At 34.0% G+C, this 20,314-nt stretch overlaps 1 long non-coding RNA gene across 2 annotated transcripts; it reads left to right on the top strand.

Annotated features, from left to right (window-relative positions):
* Positions 1–15,555: 15,555 nt before the first annotated feature.
* Positions 15,556–18,645, top strand: LOC112698205 (uncharacterized). 2 transcript variants are annotated; one of them, XR_003151435.3, is made up of 3 exons: positions 15,556–15,735; positions 15,833–15,887; positions 18,366–18,645. It is a non-coding gene; the product is annotated as an uncharacterized lncRNA (long non-coding RNA). The 2 variants fall into 2 exon arrangements; XR_003151434.3 differs by lacking the exon at positions 18,366–18,645 and adding an exon at positions 15,966–16,305 and having other exon boundaries at positions 15,559–15,735.
* The last annotated feature ends 1,669 nt before the right edge of the window (positions 18,646–20,314 follow it).

Below are 20,314 nucleotides of genomic sequence, written 5' to 3'. Positions count from 1 at the left end.
ATGAATGAAGGAAAAAGTATTAATTACGTTTGGGAGTTTCATAGTTATCGTTCCCACCCCCACCTCCCTTCTAAAAAAGAAAATAGTCTCGAGAATTTTCTAGTTATAAGTTGCTTTAAAATGCTAAAAATAAACTAGTCCAATCGCACATTATAAATAATGACCTTTTCCAATCTTATTTTAAAAGAAACTAATAGTTACCTCCTAAATTGATCATTCAAGTCCCCAACAAATTGAAATAGAAAAAAAAAACACACACACATACAATAAAGTGATAATATCCATATTAAGATTGTGTCAGCAGCAGGGCCACATAAAATAGACACGTTAAGTCCATGATCTTGAGCAGAATTTCCACAAGAACAAATGGAAAGTGCAATGATTTGAGTGGTCACTACCCTTTGTCCATGCAAGACTAGTGCAGTATCTCTAACAAATTAAAGGGAGAAAAATAAAAATTAAAGATAAAAAAAGAGATAATGATGATAGGACTCTCCATTCACGCGGGGGCCAAGTTCGTCTCATCAAGAACCTCTTCATATCATTAATTAGCATTCCCAAACCGGTTCTGATGAGATTCAGACGCGGTTCATTTATTTAATTTTTGAGGTTCTAATTGTATTATTGTCGTTTTTGAAATTAAATTATGATCACTATAGTAGTTTTCTAATTTGATTTCTATTTGGCAGTAAGTAACTGGATCGGACAACGATAAAATGACGTTCGTTTATTTCTGGTACCAAATCAAAATAAAAACGATGTCCTTTTTGATAGTTGTGGACATGTAATGCACATGCACCTAAATTGGATTTTTTTGGGTTTGATTGAGGGCACCAAAGGCAAACAACGTAGCTTCACTGTTAGAAAAAATTTAATAAATCAGCACTTTTATTCAAATTTAGTAAAAAAAAATGAATAATTTTATATTATTAGATATAATTTTATATCATTAAAAATATTAATAATAACTAATTAATTACTACAAATTACAAAATTTACTAATCTTCTAATACTCTTTTCACTATTATTCAGCGTGACAAGAAAGTGTTAGTTTATTTATCACTTTTTTTTGTAGAGTTATTATTGAAAAAAAATTGAAGAACCACTATAATATTCAAGTTCAATCTCAGAAATGAAAATAATGCAATTAAAATCTCAAAATAAAATTAATATATGATCATGAATCTGAAAAATCATTTTGACAATTTAATCTGATTTACAATTGCAGTGTAACCCAAATAATAATTGCAATATTTTTATTTGTTAACTTTGCAGACTTTACGATGATTGCAGTAATAATTGTGATCGTTTAAAAAATGAATAGATCACAGGCAAAAAATAATAAAATACTTTTAAGTGTATATCTCTAATATGAGATGTCGTACTTTTGCAACTTCATGGGAGATTTTGTCGGCTATAATACGTACGATTCAAATTTCCGAAATGAGTATACTATGTATGTATGACAGTACGCGGTAAAACCTATATTATTACTGTTAGAAAAATTATTTTTAATGATTATTTATATTATTTTTAAAAGTATAAAAAATAATCATTAGTATATTTATTGATAATCAGATATTAATTATTTTATATTTTTTTTGGTAAAAATTTTTAATAATAATTATATAATTATCAATAACAAAATTTTATAGACATAAAATATATAAATAAAATATATAATAACTATTATGTTATTGTTACTGAAAATTTGTTACCAAAAGTATTTTTTGTTGCGGTAGTGTATATAAATTGTTACTTTACAAGATCTCTATATATGTACATAATTATCGATCTATACTTATCATACAGATGTATGGTGTATCCCAATGATGAGAAAACAATTATATATACATGTTATATAGCTAGCCATGTAACGTGTTATATATATTCACTAGATTTCCTTTGGCTTACTTTATGCTCTCAAATCAAACATATATAGCACGCATTATCCAATGTATTTGCTTGTGTCACGTTACCATGCTTGTTTCGTGTCCCACCATTAACAATACCGTCATAAAACCTTATAATAATAAGAAACCGAGAGTTAAACCCCAAAATGGTCCCTGAGATTGGCGTTTTGCACTGAAATCGTCCCTGAGATTCCAATTGTACCAATTACGTCCCTGAGATTGAAAAAAATGCACCATAATAGTCCCTGACCCATTTTCCATTAACGACGTGATGACATGGCATGATGACATGGACGGTAAGTGACACGTGTCACTTCATGATTTGGCCACGTGTAATGGTAGGATGATGTGGTGACCAGTGACACGTGGCATGCTGACGTGGATAGTTGTGCCACGTGTCACAATGTTATTTGGCCACGTGTCCAGTAGTGCCACGTGTCGCAACAGTATTCGTCCACGTGTCATCCATTATGCCATCGTTGTATATGCACCAAATTAGTCCCTCACTTTGCATTAAGTGACTCATTTTAGTTCCTGAAATTGAATATCGTGCACCAAACTAGTCCCTTCATCAATTTTTTCTCATTTCTTTTCTATAAATTCAAAATTCTCAATATTTTTGAATGCATTAATTTCAATTCTATTTTTTCACACGTTCTTCAAATAAAAGTGTTTTTATAAAATGTTTTTTCTCTTGCGAATACTCTAATTGCCGACTTGGAGTTAACGTGAAGGCTTTTCAAGCATCTTCACTACCATCTCCAACCTCTTTCAGTACTTTTATAAAATATTTTTTTTCTTGCCTCATTATCATCTCCGACCTCTTTCGTCTAGACTGCAGAGATCAAAAGTGGTAGTGAGGGTGGTTGAAGTGCCTTCAATCTAACTCATTTATACATAACGAAAATGTGTATTTCATAAGAAAAAAATATTTATTTTAATTATTAATTTCTTGTTAAAAACACATGTTTTTTTATGAAAAAAATGTGTCTAATCAATCATATAATTATTTTTTTTATAATAACATACTTATATATTACAAAATTTACCAATATTAAATTATTAAAAAAATTATATAATTAAAACTAAAATCTTAAATTTTTTTATAAAGCACTTGTATTTAAACGATATATGAAAAAATAGAATTGAAATTAGTGTATCCAAGATATTAAAATTTTAAATTTAAAAAAAATGAGAAAAAATTGGTGAAGGGACTAGTTTGGTGCACGACATTCAATTTCAGGGACTAAAATGAGTCACTTAATGCAAAGTGAGGGACTAATTTGGTGCAAATATAATGATGGCATAATGGATGACACGTGGACGAATACTGTTGCGACACGTGGCATTACTGGACACGTGGCCAAATAACATTGTGACACGTGGCACAACTATCCACGTCAGCATGCCACGTGTCACCGGTCACCACATCATCCTACCATTACACGTGGCCAAATCATGAAGTGACACGTGTCACTTACAGTCCACGTCATCATGCCATGTCATCACGTCGTTAATGGAAAATGGGTCAGGGACTACTATGGTGCATTTTTTTCAATCTCAGGGACGTAATTGGTGCAATTGGAATCCCAGGGACGATTTCAGTGCAAAACGCCAATCTCAGGGACCATTTTGGGGTTTAACTCAAGAAACCGAAGATCGAAGGCACAAGAAAACCCTACAGAGGCCGTACACTATCTATAGCCAAATGAAATGTTATCGGATATATACTCTAGAGTTTAATTTCAATTCATCTTAAATATATATATATATATGTACCACTATTTTTTTTAATTCTACTCTTTAATTTTATAGTAGTAACATTTAATTAGTTACTGACTTGTAAATAAAAACTCACAAAGTGAATTCTTTTAAAAAAGTATAGGTAGACAATAAAAATAGTAAACAATATATTATTTAAATGTATTAATTATAGTAGATAGGCATACTTAGCTTAGTTAGCATTTATAATTAATAATTAGTCACTAATTAGCATATTCAATTAGTCTAAAATATTTATCATGTAAGTTGATATATAAAGTAGAATTTGCTAACTGATTCTGTTAGCTTTCCATTTTATCCATATCACTTTTTCTCCCTACCAAAACAGATTTCAGAGCCTTCTCTCCACTTTTCTTTTCCATTCTTCTTTATCATTCAAACTTTGCAACCCTCTTTCTAGCTTCCGTTTTCACATGGTATCATCGCTGGAAATAACCTCGGGCATCTTTTATATTCTAAGCTTCTTTATCTACCTCCAGATCCAACATACTTTCCAGACTCACACAGTAGAGACTGATGAGAGCTGTTCATCGAATCTCTAGGGTTTCGGTAACAGTGTTCTGATCAGCGAGTTAGAGAATCATGTCTTGGAATTGTTTTCTTCTTCTTCGTTCTTTCCCTTTCTTTTGAACTCATTCGACAGAATTTGTTCATTAATCGTGATCTATTTTTGTATCGAATCACCTTCAATCTTCATCTCTTGGATTTTCCTCACATTCTTGCTTTTTCTCTTCAATGGATTCCACTCACAGTGACGTCAGCTCCACTGTAGCTTCCAATGTCGATATTAACACTCTTTCGTAGCTTCTTCTCCAACTCACTCAACTGCAGAATCGCACGAGTTCAGGAACGGGGCATCCTCCTATTGATCAGAACAGTCCATACTTCTTGCACCCATCTGAAAGTCCTGGTAATCCTTTAATCTCTCTTCGCCTCAATTCTCAAAATTACACCAATTGGTCCCGCTCGATTTCAATGGTGCTCGAGTCCAAGAACAAAATTCCCTTCATTAATGGCTCTCTCCTTCGACCGGAGGTTACCGATCCAATGTATGCGGCTTGGGGCCATTGCAACACATATGTCCTCTCTTGGCTACACTTATCTCTCTCACACGATATTCTTCAGAGTGTCATCTGGAGAAATGTGGCTTCAGATCTGTAGAATGATTTAAAGAAACGCTATTACCAGGGAGATTTGTATCATGTCTCTGAATTGTATGAGGAGTTGTATAGTGCAAAACAAGGTGATCTTTCAATTACTTCCTATTTTACCAAGATGCAAGCAATTTGGGAAGAAATTGATAACTTCAGGCCGATTCCCATGTGTTTTACCTGCACTAGAAAATGTATCTGTGGGTTGGAAGAAATGTGACGGTACCGCAATAAAGACTACATTGCAAGATTTTTGCGTGGCCTCAATGATCAATTTGCAACTGCCAAAACCCAAATTATGCTCTTGAAACCCCTCCTTGACATGGATACTATGTTTGCAATGCCAACCCAACAAGAACGCCAGCTCAGCCCTTCAATTGACACTCCAGATTCACAAATTCTATACGCTGCTAATTTTGGTCACAATTCCACCAGAGGCAGATGCAGAGGTAGAGGGAGTGTGAATGGTAGAGGAAGAAGTCCAGGCAGATCTCATAGCACAAAGCATTGCTCCTTTTGTGGCAGAATGGGACACATTGTTGATACATGCTACAAGAAGCATGGCCTTCCCCCGCATTTGCAGAAACGTGGAAGCATCAATAACACTTTCACTGATGAGAATGATGAAATCAGTGCATTACCTTCAACTGCTGTTAAAAATGGTGAGAATCCAAGTTATAGCTTGACCAATGATCAATGGATTGCTTTAATGTCCATCTTACAACAGTCAACCCAATCTAATCAAACTATCAACCAAATCACTACATCAACTGAGCCAAAAGACTTACAGATCACCAAAGGTACCCTTTTAGCTGCATCATTATCTGTCAATCAAAAATTTCTTAGATCAGATACTTGGGTAGTGGACACAGGTGCTACTGATCACGTTTGTTTTTCTCTAAATGTTTTTCAATCTTTCAAAAATATTAAACCTGTTACTGTGCACATGCCTGATGGCTCCATTGCTACTACTACCATTGCTGGTATAGTGATTTTTAATACAAATTTTTACTTAGAGAATGCTCTCTACATCCCTACTTTTAAATTCAATTTGGTGTCAATTTCACGAGTTACAAAGGCATTGAACTGTCTATTTTTGTTTTCACATACATGGTGCCAGATTTGGGATCACCATCTATTGAAGATGATTGGCACAGCTAAAAGCAGCACTGATTTATATGTACTGGGTCACTCAAATGATCAAACTGTAGCTCACTGCATTGCACAGCATTCATCACAAACACTACATCACACTTGTGAGAACACGATCTCGTCTACACAACAGTCACAACTGTGGCACAGCAGATTAGGACACTTGAATAATTCAGCTTTGCAAACACTACAAAAAGATTTTTCTTTCATTAAATGTAACAATAATGCTTTAGCTTGTAAAACTTGTCATTTTGCAAAACAGAAGAAAATTCCTTTTTCTATCAATAGTTCAATAGTTGACTCGCCTTTCGATTTAATACATGTTGATATTTAGGGCCCTCTATCAATTGTATCTACCTCTGGTTTTAAGTACTTTCTTATTATCGTCGATGACAATAGCCGTTTTACTTGGATTAAGTCCATGAAAAATAAATTTGAGGTTTCATTAATTCTGCCCAACTTCATTAAAATGGTTGAAACCCAATTTTCAAAAATCGTCAAATATGTCAGATCAGATAATGGTCCAGAATTCAACTTGCATAATTTCTTTGCTTCTAAAAAAATTTACAGCAAAAGTCATGTGTGGAAACCCCTCAGCAAAATGGGATACCTGAGAGGATGCACCAACCCATTCTTATGGTGACTAGAACTCTACTTTTTCAATCAAATGTTCCAAAGATTTTTGGGATCTAGTAGTGGCACACGTTGTGCATCTCATCAATAGAGTCCTTAGTCCCATTTTACAAAATCTTTCCCCCTTTCAAAAATTACATGGCAAATTACCTGATCTAAACCACATCAAAGTTTTTGGTTGTTTTGTCTTTGCATCCACTTTAACTCAAAATAGAAAGAAGTTAGATGTACGAGCTCAAAAATATTGTTTTCTCGAATATAAAGAAGGGATCAAAGGATTTTTTCTATATGATCTAAAAACAAGGCAAACTTTCCTTTCTAGAAATGTCATATTTTATGAGTTTCTATTCAAAACCAAACTTGCCTCTTTAGATGTCAACCCTGCTGCTGTCACAACCACATTACATGTCCCATGGACAGACCCTTTTACATATCATGATTATCTTTCGTTTTACCAACATGTGCATTCAACTCCAATTTTGCATCAGCATCAACCGACTTCCGTCACTGATTCTATTTCTCATAACACTGCAAGCTCAATTCCTAATGCACAAGTCTCATCCTTGTCTCATTCACATACTCACGTGGACACTCATGCATCACCTCACCCTGCACCTCTTAGGAAGTCTAGTAGGACTAGGCGAACACCAGCATATCTAAATGACTTTCGCTGTGCAAATAATAACACTGCTCAACAAGTTATGCCAATTTCAAAATGCAAATATCAAATTTCAGATTTAATATCTTACTCTTTTCTGTCCACTAACCAATTAAATTTTTCTCTTGCTGTTTCCACACACAATGAGCCAAAAACCTACGAGGAAGCCGTCCAAAAAGACTGTTGGAAGATGCCATTAATGCAGAACTTCTGGCACTTGAGCAAACTAAAACTTGGACTCTCACCACTTTACCACCAGGGAAGAAAACTATTGGCTGCTGCTGGGTGTTCAAAGTCAAATTCAATTCTGATGGATTAGTGGAGAGGTCCAAAGCACGCCTGGTTGCAAAGGGCTATACACAACGATATGGTTTAAACTACATGGACACTTTCAGTCTAGTGGTTAAGATCACTACTGTGTAATTAGTACTTGCTCTCACTGCAATCAAGGGTTGGCACTGCCACCAATTGGACGTAAACACTGCATTCCTTCATTGTGAGTTGAAGGAAACAGTATATATGAAGCCCCCCCCGGAATTACCGCTCTCCTCTGTCGATTTGGTTTGCAAACTTGACAAGTCCCTCTATGGACTCAAGCAAGCTAGTAGGCAGTGGAATCTTAAGCTTTGCTCTGTTCTCCGTGCTCACGAGTACCAACAATCAAAGAATGATTATTCTTCGTTCACAAAACACAAATCCGAGACCTCCTTCACTGTAATACTTGCTTATGTTGATGATCTCGTCCTTGCTGAAAATGATCTCGCTGAGATTCAATCCATCAAGATCATCCTTGATCACCAATTCAAGATTAAGGACTTAGGGAATTTGAAATATTTTCTTGGCTTTGAAGTTGCAAGAACTGCCAAAGGAATTGCTCTTTATCAGAGGAAGTATGCTCTAGATCTCTTGGATGAGTGTGGCCTATTAGGCACAAGACTAGCGAGCATGCCAATGGAGTACAGTCTCAAGCTTTCTAAGGACTCAGGAACGCTACTCGTTGACGTATCACAATACCGCAGATTGGTTGACAGATTAGTGTACCTCACTAACACGCGTCCAGATATTAGTTTTGCAGTGGGTAAACTTAGTGAATTTCTCAGCAAACCATCTAATATTCACCTCCAAGCAGCATATCGTGTCCTTCATTATATCAAAACAGCTCCGGCCTCGAGGCTATTCTTTGCAGCAGATTCTGAGTTTCGCATTTCTGGCTTTGCTGACTCAGATTGGGCACAATGCCCTGACACGCGACGCTCCATTACTGGTTTTTGTTTCTTCTTAGGCTCTTCACTCATTTCATGGAAGAGTAAGAAGCAATCTACTATTTCTAGATCGTCTTCTGAGGCTGAATATAGGTCACTAGTTGTGGCCACCTGTGAGGCTCAACGGCTCAGCTACTTGTTGAAGGACCTCCACATAGATCACAAACTCCCAATCTCCCTGTACTGTGATAGTCAATCAGCCAGGCATATTGCAGCTAACCCTGTATTCCACGAACGTACCAAACATATCGATATCGACTGTCACGTTGTTCGAGATAAGCTTCTCAGCGGCCTGCTTCATCTTCTACCAATCACCACTACAGATCAAGTGGCGGACCTATTCACCAAACTTCTATCCCCTGCTCCTTTTGATTCATGTGTGTCTAAACTTGGCATGCTTGATTTTCATCAACCAAGCACTGCCAGCTTGAGGGGGCATGTTACCTGAATGTATTAGCTATAGCAGATAGGCATACTTAACTTAGTTAGCATTTATAATTGATAATTAGTCACTAGTTAGCATATTCAATTAGTCTAAGATATTTATCATGTAAGTTGGTATATAAAGCAGGATTTGCTAACTGATTCTGTTAGCTTCCCAATTTATCCATATCACTTTTTCTCTCTACCAAAACAGATTTCAGAACCTTCTCTCCACTTTTCCTTTCTATTTTTCTTCATCATTCAAACTCTGCAACCCTCTTTCCAGCTTCTGTTTTCACACAATATAAACAATAAATATGTCGGATGTTCAATTCAATAGGTATGCGGATGGTTGATTATGTTGATTGTTAATTGGATGGTTATTTCTTTTGATTCGATTTACTCATGCACAGTTAACAATGATTGGATGTTCAATTCACTAGGTATGTGGATGGTTATCCTAATGTTAGAGTTTAGGAGTTAATTTGGGATGAAGTATTTTTTTATTCTATTGGATCAATTCTAAAACTCATTGTTCACAAAAGTTATTGTTTATTCAGCAAAACCCATTTTTTTTTTTTTTGTAAAATCTCATCAAAGCCTCTATATATTAGCATTAGTGGTTGCTACTACAGAATGAGAGTATCCAATTGAACCATAGAATTGAAAAAAAAAAGAGAAAAAAAAGGAAGAAATGTTAATTTTTATATATTCTTTGGTGATCAATCCTAATCAACATATATAACAGTACTTTATTTTGATTATTAATCCTACCATGAATTAATAATGTTGATACACATTTTTATTTAGCAGATAGAGAAAATAAATTTTTGGACATTAAACTCCTCATGATGTTAATTATGCATGATTATAAAGCTTTAGGTTCTAATATAAATCTTAGATAATATTAGTAATGGATAATACACGCAAAGAAAGATGGATGATAATGACGCTTGAAACTAAAACTAAAAAAATAATCTTAATCTCATTCTTATTGCATGGTCTATTATGAAGAACGAACAAACATAACAATAGTCAATAATTGGCAAATATTTTCATTCACAAATAAGAAGAGAAAGAAAAAGAATAAAAGAAAGAAGAAATAATGTTGCTTTCATACGTGAGGGGCTATTTGTCTGAGTTAAAAATTTTGGTAAGGGGTCATTTCTCTCAATCTAATAGTTAGGCGACACGTCAATTTCTAAAGAACAAGAACCACGTAAAATTTTACCATTCGGAGATCACAACAAAGTTGACAGAGAAGCCTAGTTGAGTAGTGACGAAAATGAATGTTAGGAGTCGGTTTATCGTTTTATAATTGTAAAAAGTCGGATCGTTCTTTCGTAAAAACAAAAACAGAAGAATACGTATAGTCTATGAAACACATTACATAAGTTAATTTGATCTCATAAATATTCAATATCTTATTTTTTTTTTCTTAAAAGATACACACGTCAATCAAATTAATCTTTTTGTTAGCATTTCATAATTGTAATTAAATAATTTTTAATATAAATAAAATTGGTCACATATCATATTCTAACGTTTTATATGACCTATTTAATAAGATGATACATTAGTAATTAACGTGAAGAGAAAATTAAATAAAAATCAACTTCATTAATTCTAGTCTGTATCTTGAAGAAACTAAGTTATTTTACGCATAATTTTTCAGAAATGATTGTGAACATTTATTTCTTGTTTCATCTTTAGCATTCAAGCATAGTAGCGTGTGAAAATGGCAAAAATGCCCTTGGTGACGGCAGCAGCACAAGTTGATGAATAGTTCCCAAGTGGCAGGGGAATAGGAGTGTTTGAGGAAAAGTGGAGCATAATTGAAGAGAAATGGGGATCTAATCAGTGATCACCAACCAATCATCACGACGTTTTTGTCTCCTAAATTCATCATCTATGTTACATGCACATATAGCTAGGTCCAACAACATATTTCAGTGACCAACTTGGAACGGTCTATTTCCATATAAATTAGTTTCTTTAATTTCATAAGGATGATATTGGGAAATTTATTTCTCGAGTTTAAGAAATTTATGTTACCAAGGAGGAAAAGGAAAAAGAAAAGAAAAAGATAAAGGTAGAGAGCAAGTGGTAACGAGTCCTTCCAAATAATAAATGTTGGGATCTAACAAAGCAGAGTCTGAGAAGGCAATAATGTATATGAGGATCGCTTCCATATAATTTGTTTTTGTTTTATTTTATTTTCATGTATTAAAACTGTCAAAGAATTTATATATGTTGCCATTTAATTAAATAATTTATTTTAAAATATAATGAGCATTCAAATAATAAATGTAAAAATGATTGTTTCTGTCATTAAAAGAAAATCTTGGGAGCTAATATTGCAAAATCAACATTACCACCAACATTTACAAAAAAAAGATTTAAAATTCTTAAAAATAAAAACATCCAAATTAGAAGAAATATCTCAAATTCAAAATCAACATAAATATATTTTTAGTGGGCTTAATACGATTTATTTGCCAATTTATTATCATGTGATGTTGACTAAAATTGACTGATATATATTTTTAATTAATATAGATTAATTTAATAATTAATTTAGAGAAAAGGATAAATAGGTTCCTGACCTTTTGTCTCGCAAACGTTTTTATCCCTGAGCATTTGAAAATACTTTTAGGTCTCTCACTTCTTTAAAAATTGGACGAATTAGTCCTTCCATGCAAATACCTTCGTCAGACTCAATGGAAAAATCTGACGTGGCTCCGTTCTACTTACCTGGCATTACATTAGGTTGCCCATGTGGCACATTAGTGAAAGGTTGGCTTTAGAAAATGGACAAAAAAGTCCCTCTGTCTCAAAATAGCATATATTAATTAAGCAAGCTCTTGAGAATACTCCTCCTTCCACCATTCCCTCACAGGCCTTCTTCTCTGCTTCTTCAAAACATCACCGTCCTCATCTAAGATTTCCACCATTCCAGTTTCCTCCTACTACTACTGCTATTACTCTTGTGCTTCTTCTTGTTGTTGTTCTCATCCTTTGCATTGGTAGAAGCAGCAGAAGCAGTCAACTCAACTTTGGGTCTCTGTATTCCAACGTCATTTCTAATCCAATCTATTACATAATCCTTCAACACAGCACCCGATGAACCTCTGTTCTCTTCATTTACCAAATTGCCTCCCACACCCTTCCCATTTTTCTTCACAACTGCATCAGGCAATGGAATTGGTCGTTCCGGAGATTGCTCCTCAAAAACAGAGGCACCGTTACTCTTGTAGCTTAAAGCCTCAGCTTCCAACCTGTTCTCCGTCTTGAACCTCGCAAGTCCAAAGTCTCCTATCTTGGCCGCAAAGGACCGGTCCAAGAGAACATTACTGGGCTTGATATCGTCGTGAATTACCGGAGGGTCGCAGGAGTGAAAAAACTGTAACCCTCTCGCGACGTCCAGTGCGACGGAGAATCTCGTCTGCCATCGCATGAACTCAGGGGATTTTCGGAGGAGGAGTGCGTTGTGGAGGTTGCCATTGTGCATTCTTATAACCTAATTTCTCAATCAATGGCGCATACAGCTTTTCAAGGCCCACCCCTTTGCTGAAAAATCTGTCAATCCACAAGTACCATCCACCTCTCAAAACCCTATCCACATCAAACAGCAAGAACTCCATCATCGTTGCCGGAATCCACTGGTTCACGGCACGCCCGCACCACACAAGGTCTACCACTCCGTCGAATACCGGTAGGTTGTGAACTTGGACGAATTGGAGGAAGGGTTGAAGCCTAGGTTAGGGTTTTGGCGGTGGAAGCAATCGAAGGATTTGCAAGGGTAATGGTCCCAATTTACAGAGAAATTGGGGAAGGGAAGGGCTTGAGGGAGAGGGGATGAGGGTTTGTGCGGCGCGGTTCGGGAGAAGCAACAGCGGCGGGAGAGGGGGTAATTTTGTCGATTGGAGAGTTGAAGAGAGGTGATAGCATGAGAGGATGTTGGTGGCTACCATTGCCATCAAAAGAACAAGGTTCAGTGTCATTGAAGAAGGTCTCAAATGAATTTCAGGATTAGGGTAGCACACAAAACGACGCCGTTTTGAGCGACAGGGACTTATGTGTCCATTTTTCAAAAGCTCTATCCTACTAATGTGTCACGTGAGAAGCTGTGATGCCAGGTAAGCAGAGGGGAGAGCCACGTCAACTTTTTTCGTTGGGTCTGACGGTGACTTATGGACGGAGGGACTCATCCATCCAAAATTTGTGAAAGTCGAAAATTTAAAAGTATTTTCAAATGCTTAAGAACGAAAATGTATCCAGGACAAAAAGTCAGGAATCTATTTATCATTTTTTTATTAGTTTATTAGTTAATTTAAATAAATATTTAAAATTTAATTTCTGTTTTATGTATACAATAATTTATTGACTATTAACAAAATATTAAATAGAACTTCAACTTAGAACGAAACTGTAAGATTGAAAGATAGCACGGAAACTAATAATTACTGCTTTATTAATATGTGAAGCATATCTATAAAATTTATTTATTTACAGTGATAGCATAGTATATATATAGATAGATATAGACATTAAATACATTTTAGTGTGAGAGTGTTTCTTTGTTTTTACTTTCCCTTTTTGAATGATCTTTTTCTCACTTTGGGGTTATAGACTTTTGAGGAGTAGGGTATGCTAGATTCCACTAGGGAATAAACATATGGAGCATGTAGCACTCTCCAACATGGTTTTAATAATGATGATGATGATGATGGGGTCAATGAGGTTCTTAAAAAGCCACCTTAAATGTGTGTGCATGGTTTTGATATACCTTTGTTTCGCTTCCGCAATTTGTCGGGTTCTCAGGTGAAGTTGAATTAGGTTGGAAAATTAATAATGCTAGCAAGGAGAGCACTACTGGCTAACACACAGACACACTTGTTATCTTTTACGTGCGATGTTACAGTGGAATGAAGACAATGCTTGGAAAACATTATTATATGTGTGTTCCAATCATGAAATGTTTGTGTCCAATTTCATGCGTTGTAGTGGATCTCTTTTTCTTTTTTATTCTAAATATTTCCTTTTACAAAAATAAAAACATTAATAACTAATTTTAGTCAATGTTAACTAAATTTAGAGTTTAAGTTTGTAATTTGTAATTTATGATTAAATATTTATAATTTAGAATTTAAAATTTAAGATCAACAAATTAATTTTAAAAAAATTTGGTGATATTAGCTAAAAGAATAGTTAATCTTTTAATATTACTCAAAATGAAAAATTCACTTTCTACACTAATTAACTACTTGATCAAGAAATCAGTGCAAAAGAGAAATTTTCTCCAAATTAAATTATTTTTGGCACATTCTTGAAGGGGCCAGCAAATATAAGGCTATGATCCTTGATTCTATTTAAAAATTAAATTATGTTGTACTATGTATTAAATTTTTCCCCCATTTGACAATATAGAATATAGGACGATGTTGTGTAAAATATTTTTATACGAAATTATTTAAAGTTTTATATTACTTAGCTTATTGATATAAACGTTGTTAAGATAATAATGTAAGACATCTAGATATAAAGTGTTGATGGAAAAGAAGATATAAACAACTAACAAGTTTTAAAGCATAATAAGGAAAGACCAATCACGACAATGCAGTGCTGATTAGTATAATAACAATACTTTTATCGCATCACACTTACCTTTTTCAATGAGATCTTTGTCACAAATGTTGACCAACATGGTCAAGAAATAAAGATTGATGTCTCCTTTTTATATTGGGAAGTTTTTTGGGGAAGAATGAAATTGGGTAAAAAGTAAAGATTGTAGCTAATTTTTAGAGCATCATGCATTGTATATAATATGTTTATTTTTTTTTACTTTTTTTTACTATAAAATTTTTTTTTTACACTTAGTCCAATTTCATTTTTCACATTATCCTTTTATATATTGCTTTGGATCTATTTAGTATTTTATTTTCTTAAATTTAAAATAAACCCATGACTTAACTCATACTCAATCTAAAATACTTCAGACGATGAGATTGATTTTGAGGTCCACACAGAATATCATATTCAGTCTGAGAAAAAACTGAGATATGAATAGAACATAATTGAACATATCTTAACATAGACAAATTTGTTAAGAATTTAGAAAAAGTACACATTAATGTATACTGATTCAGATAAAATGTCTACATCTACTGGAAGTTCTCCAATAGTTCAATGTAAAATTCGATTAAATTGTAATTAAATAAATAATAAATTAAATATGAATAAAAATGGTTAGACAAATTTAGAATTATAATTTAGAAATTTAAATATGATATTTAGACTCTATGAATTTTTTTGAGTCACAAAATATAGTTCTTTGCGTGAAAACGCATAATGAAAATTTGACCGATCTAGTACTGTAACTAAAAAAAATAATTTATGAGTGAGAGAGATTAAAAAGTTAGAATTTATGATTTAAAAAGTAAAAAAATATTTAAAGCACGATTAAAACACTAATTTTAAAGGTTTTGACCCAAAGTTTGGTCAACGGGCTAAATTAAGTGATCTGGGCCTAAATGGAACAAGTCCACACTATATAAGAACTCTTTCAGCAAAAAATAACCCATTTTTTCCCATTTTGAGAGAGAGGTTCGGTGGTGAAGAGAGAAGAGAGTGGAGAAATGAAATCCTATCCACCATCAACTTCAAACCTACATAACTTTTGCTCTGGAGCTCCGATTGACGAGTCGTTTGCGGCCACACGTTGCTCTTTTCATCATCTTCGATTCTATCAATGTATTGTGGTGAGTATACCACTGTTCTCTGCTCAGTTTTGATTTTTCTCCTTAAATTCGAAATTTGTTATGGGTGTTGAGTAATTTTATGATTTTGGTTGTTTAGGAGTGTTCTAGTATGAGCCATTAATGATATTCATCACAAAGTTCAGAGGGTTAAGGTAAGAAACCTCAAGACTCATGGTTTATCAAATTTTATGAATCCTAGATTAATGTATATGTGAAATTGGTTGTGTTAGTATTGTTAGGTGTATTTGGAGCACTTGGAACAAGGTGTTGGTGGCTAAAGCTTATTGGTGATGATAGAGAGTCTTGGATGCTTGAGTTATGATGTGTTTAGGTGTGAACCGCCGTCATTAAAGTACGGTTTAAGTTTCATCTAAGTACCGTGTAGTGTGATGAGAAATCCTAGGCTAGATACCCCTAGGATTACGTTTGGATTGTGTAAATGGTTGGTATCGACATGTGTAGTTGATATATTGTGTAAATTAATGATTGGATTGAAAATTGTGTGAATTTTCATGTTTGGTGTGTTGAGAAATTTGATAAATTGGATAATGATTATTGGTTTGTGGAATAGTCATTGAAATTGTAAATTTTGGGCCAGAGACCGTGAATTTTGGGTGGAGGCCAAAAAAAGGTAAGAATGGTAAGTGATGATTGAATTGTGTGATAATGTATAAGATTGAATCAAAAATTGGTATGCAATGTATGAGAATTTGATTAATTGATTAAATAGTAGAAAATGGGGTTTTTGAAATGTAGAATGGATGTATTTGAGTTGGAATGTGTAAAAGGAGTAGGTTTGGAATTGGTTGTTTGTGAATATGTAACTTGAGTTAGTTTGGGTTCATTTTGTTGGTTGAAAATGATTGAGGCTAGTGAATCATTGAAACATTGGTAAATGTGTGTTTTTGGACAGATTTTTGGCCAACTTCGGCGAGCCGTAACTCAGTCTTCTGAGTTGAAAAACTTTCAAAATTAGATTTTTATTAAAATTCATTTATCGATCTTTACAACGGTTTAAGAATGGTTGAAAAGAGAATTTTGTGGAAAATGTTACAAAGTTTTGAAAATTGGACTGATTTCTACAACATATCAGATTTTATGTTTTTCTGATATGGATGCGTACACGGCTTTTGACATGTGTACGGGGGCATTGGCCTCTGCTAAGTACCTCTGCATACGCGGACATTGCATGCGTACGCGGAATGGTCCAAAATTGGGATTATGCGTACACGACACCATGCATGCGTATGCGACTTATTAAATTTTCACCTTATGTGTACGCGGGCCTTTGCATGCATACACGGACACCCAAGTTTTCATCCTGTGCGTATGCACACCTCCCAGAATTTGGAAAAATATATTTTTATAGATTTTAACCATTCTTTTGGCTCCTAAACCTTTATAAACTTTGATATGAGTCTAAACATGGTGGAATTGAGGATGGAAGAGTTAGGGATAAAGTCCAGTGAGTTGATTTAGTAAAATTGAGAGAAATGAACAATATGTGAAGTGAGAATGATAATGATTATGAGATTTATGATAAGAATGATGATGATTATGAGATTGATGAGGATGGTGATGATGTTTATGAGATTGATGATGAGAATGATGATGATTATGATATTGATGATAAGAATGATGATTACTATGAGATTGACGATGAGAATGATAATGATTATGAAATTGATATTTGACTTTGATTCTAAATCTATTACACCTGTCTGGGTAAATACAGTGGCATTGATCCACTTGCTCTGGGTTTGGTTTGAGTCTCCTAGGGTAGATGCAGTGGTTAGCCCCCACTTGCTCATAGTCGAGAATGATTTGAGATTTGAGATTCTGTTTACCCTGCGTCGTAAGTGTGGCCGGACACTTATACCTTTCCGGATGAGTTCTCCCCCATGGAGATATATATGTATTGAATGATTATAATTTTTGAGCTTGGAGATGCGCGCTTGCAGGGATTGTCCAATGGTTAGCTACCAGGACATGTCGGGTTGGCTATATAACCGATAGATGATATCATCAGCCATAGGGTAGGCATACATCATTTGGATATGTTTGATTTGTTTGGGTTTGCTTATTTGTATTTGGTTTGCCTAATTGAGTATGCCATACTATGTGCTTATGTGCTATTTGCCTTACTTGAATCTACTTGTGTTTTACTTGTCTGTATTACTTGTGTTTGTACAACTGAGAGATCCCTCATGCCGGTGTCGGTTGACACTGAAGGCTGTCCTTGTTGAAATAAACTAATGAAATGATTGATTAATAATGATGAATATTAAATGAGATGATTTGAGCTTCAGGTAAAGATATGAGGTATTGATATAGAATTACTGAGACAAAGTAGCTGGTGATGGTTCTGTTTATGATTTTGGTTCTGTTATGTTGGGGGGTTGGAAAGTTGAGAAAGATGAGAAAGATGAATTAGATTTAGTATTTCCTTATGATAGTTGCCTATTTATGGATTAGTGAGAACCTAAGATGAATAGTTGATGAAAGGAAGCTTAGGATACTTAATGAGTTCCTGTTATAGTGCATTGTATTTATTTGGCACTTTTACCGTACTGGAAACCCATGGGTCGAGGGTTCTCATTCTGTATATATCTCTTATTTTTCATATGCAGGTCTTGGAGCTCAGCAGTAAACTGTGATTCATTTGAAAGATGGTGAAGATCATTAGACTCCTGTTTTACTTTTACTTAGAATCTCTCCGTATTTATCTTGAAAAACTTACTTATATGTATTTATCATTTGGAAAACTTGTTTATAGAGACTTTGATATATATTTTGGGAGAGATAGAAAATATTGTTGTCAAATTGATTTTATTTCTATACTCTAGTCGGCCTAAACTTCGCAGGTCGTGACTAGTGGATATTATATATATATATACTTGTTTTTATTCTATTCTTTCTTATTATGTATACCTTATCCTGTTTCGCTATCCGAATATGTTTTATCTTCTGTTTATCGATATGAGAGTGTTACTTTTTGCGATTTTATTTTTCTCTTTTTTAGCCTTCTCGTTTAATACTTCCTTTCAACTTATATATACGTTAATGTATTATAATCCACCTTGAGTCATACCACCTTAATATTATTGACTTATGACTCGAGCATAAGGATTTGAATATTAGGGTGGTACATCCAGCATGCATTATTTGCTATTAAAAATAGCCTCTTTAACCTTAGAAATTTCCTGTATAGATAATATAGTACATTAGTAAAATAATTGAAAAAATACAGCCACATAGCTGTACTCTAAACTAATACCAGAATTACACATACTAGCTGCTTGGCTTAAATTTCAGTATGAGAAATAAATCATTATAAAATGCAGCAAAAATTATATCATTAAGTTGACTGTAGTAGAACTTTGTATAGAAAAAGAAAAGGTGTATAATGATGCTTATTATCAACATAAATAGCACCAACTAAGATGAATTAAATGTGGCCACAACTTTCAAAGCAACTGAAACTTAAACCAATGGTGTAACTAAGAAGCTGCTTAGATCATGCTAATAGAAAAGGAAAGTACTGAACATTGCCAGTTTAATTATTTTGATTTATTACAACTAAATCATGAAAATATTTAGAGATGCATGTAAGAACTGAAAATCAAAGCATACCGTTGAAGTTATAAAATTGACAAAAAACATAAGACCTATACCAAAACATCGAAATGTGAAATAAATGCCTTCAAAGTACATAACATCATAATTTATTCATTCAAAATTCAAATGTATTTTTTTCTCCCTAAAGTTATAGCTAACAGCATCTTCTGATGAAACATGAGAATGCTGTTGAGATGGCACAAATTATTTAAAAGAACCAAAAGCTATTAAAATTATAACCAAAAAAGAATTCCAACACATAAAAGGGTATCGGTACAAGTTAGAGATGGTTAATTAAGAACCAATTTAAGGACAATCAATAATTCTAATAACTCGAAATCACGTTCCTGCACCAAGTATTAAACTACAATAACACTGTTGATTTACAAGCTTCACCTATATTTCTCTTTGAACATCAATTTTTTTCTCCAACCCAAAAAACTTGAAAGATGAAACCTTCTACATGATTAAAAGTACTCGCAAAAGAGAAAGATGAATATGAATTGAATGTGAGATTAACAGTCAAGATAAAAAAAGATAGTCTTGATCTAGAAACCTTCCATGAGAAACTGTTAAAAATAAGATACCTGATTCAGCTCCCCACCAACAGCTTCAGCTAGAGTTCCAATGGCATCATATACAATTATGAGATTTTGTCTCTAAGGTTTAGAACAAAAAATCACAACTGTGTATTGTCATTGCAATCAGAAGACGAATGTCAGAAAATAACCTGATATTTACCAAACGCTAGCATCAGGTGCTTCGATATAATTTCTACACTGTTTGAAATATCTACATATTATGTACACATTCTTGAATTTTAGAACCCCCAAATTAAAAATTCTAAAATAAGAAAAATAAAGAGAAGACTCGATTAATGCATTAATAGATCTAATTGAGAAAAATAAAAGATTGCACAAAGTGATTAAAGGTTTAAACCAAGACATAGTACAATTTGCTC

The sequence above is a fragment of the Arachis hypogaea genome, chromosome 6 (genome assembly GCF_003086295.3).
Source record: "Arachis hypogaea cultivar Tifrunner chromosome 6, arahy.Tifrunner.gnm2.J5K5, whole genome shotgun sequence".
In the NCBI taxonomy this organism is placed as follows: domain Eukaryota; kingdom Viridiplantae; phylum Streptophyta; class Magnoliopsida; order Fabales; family Fabaceae; genus Arachis; species Arachis hypogaea.
The sequence above is the reverse complement of the archived record's forward strand: the minus strand, read 5'-3'. Positions and strand labels throughout refer to the sequence as shown.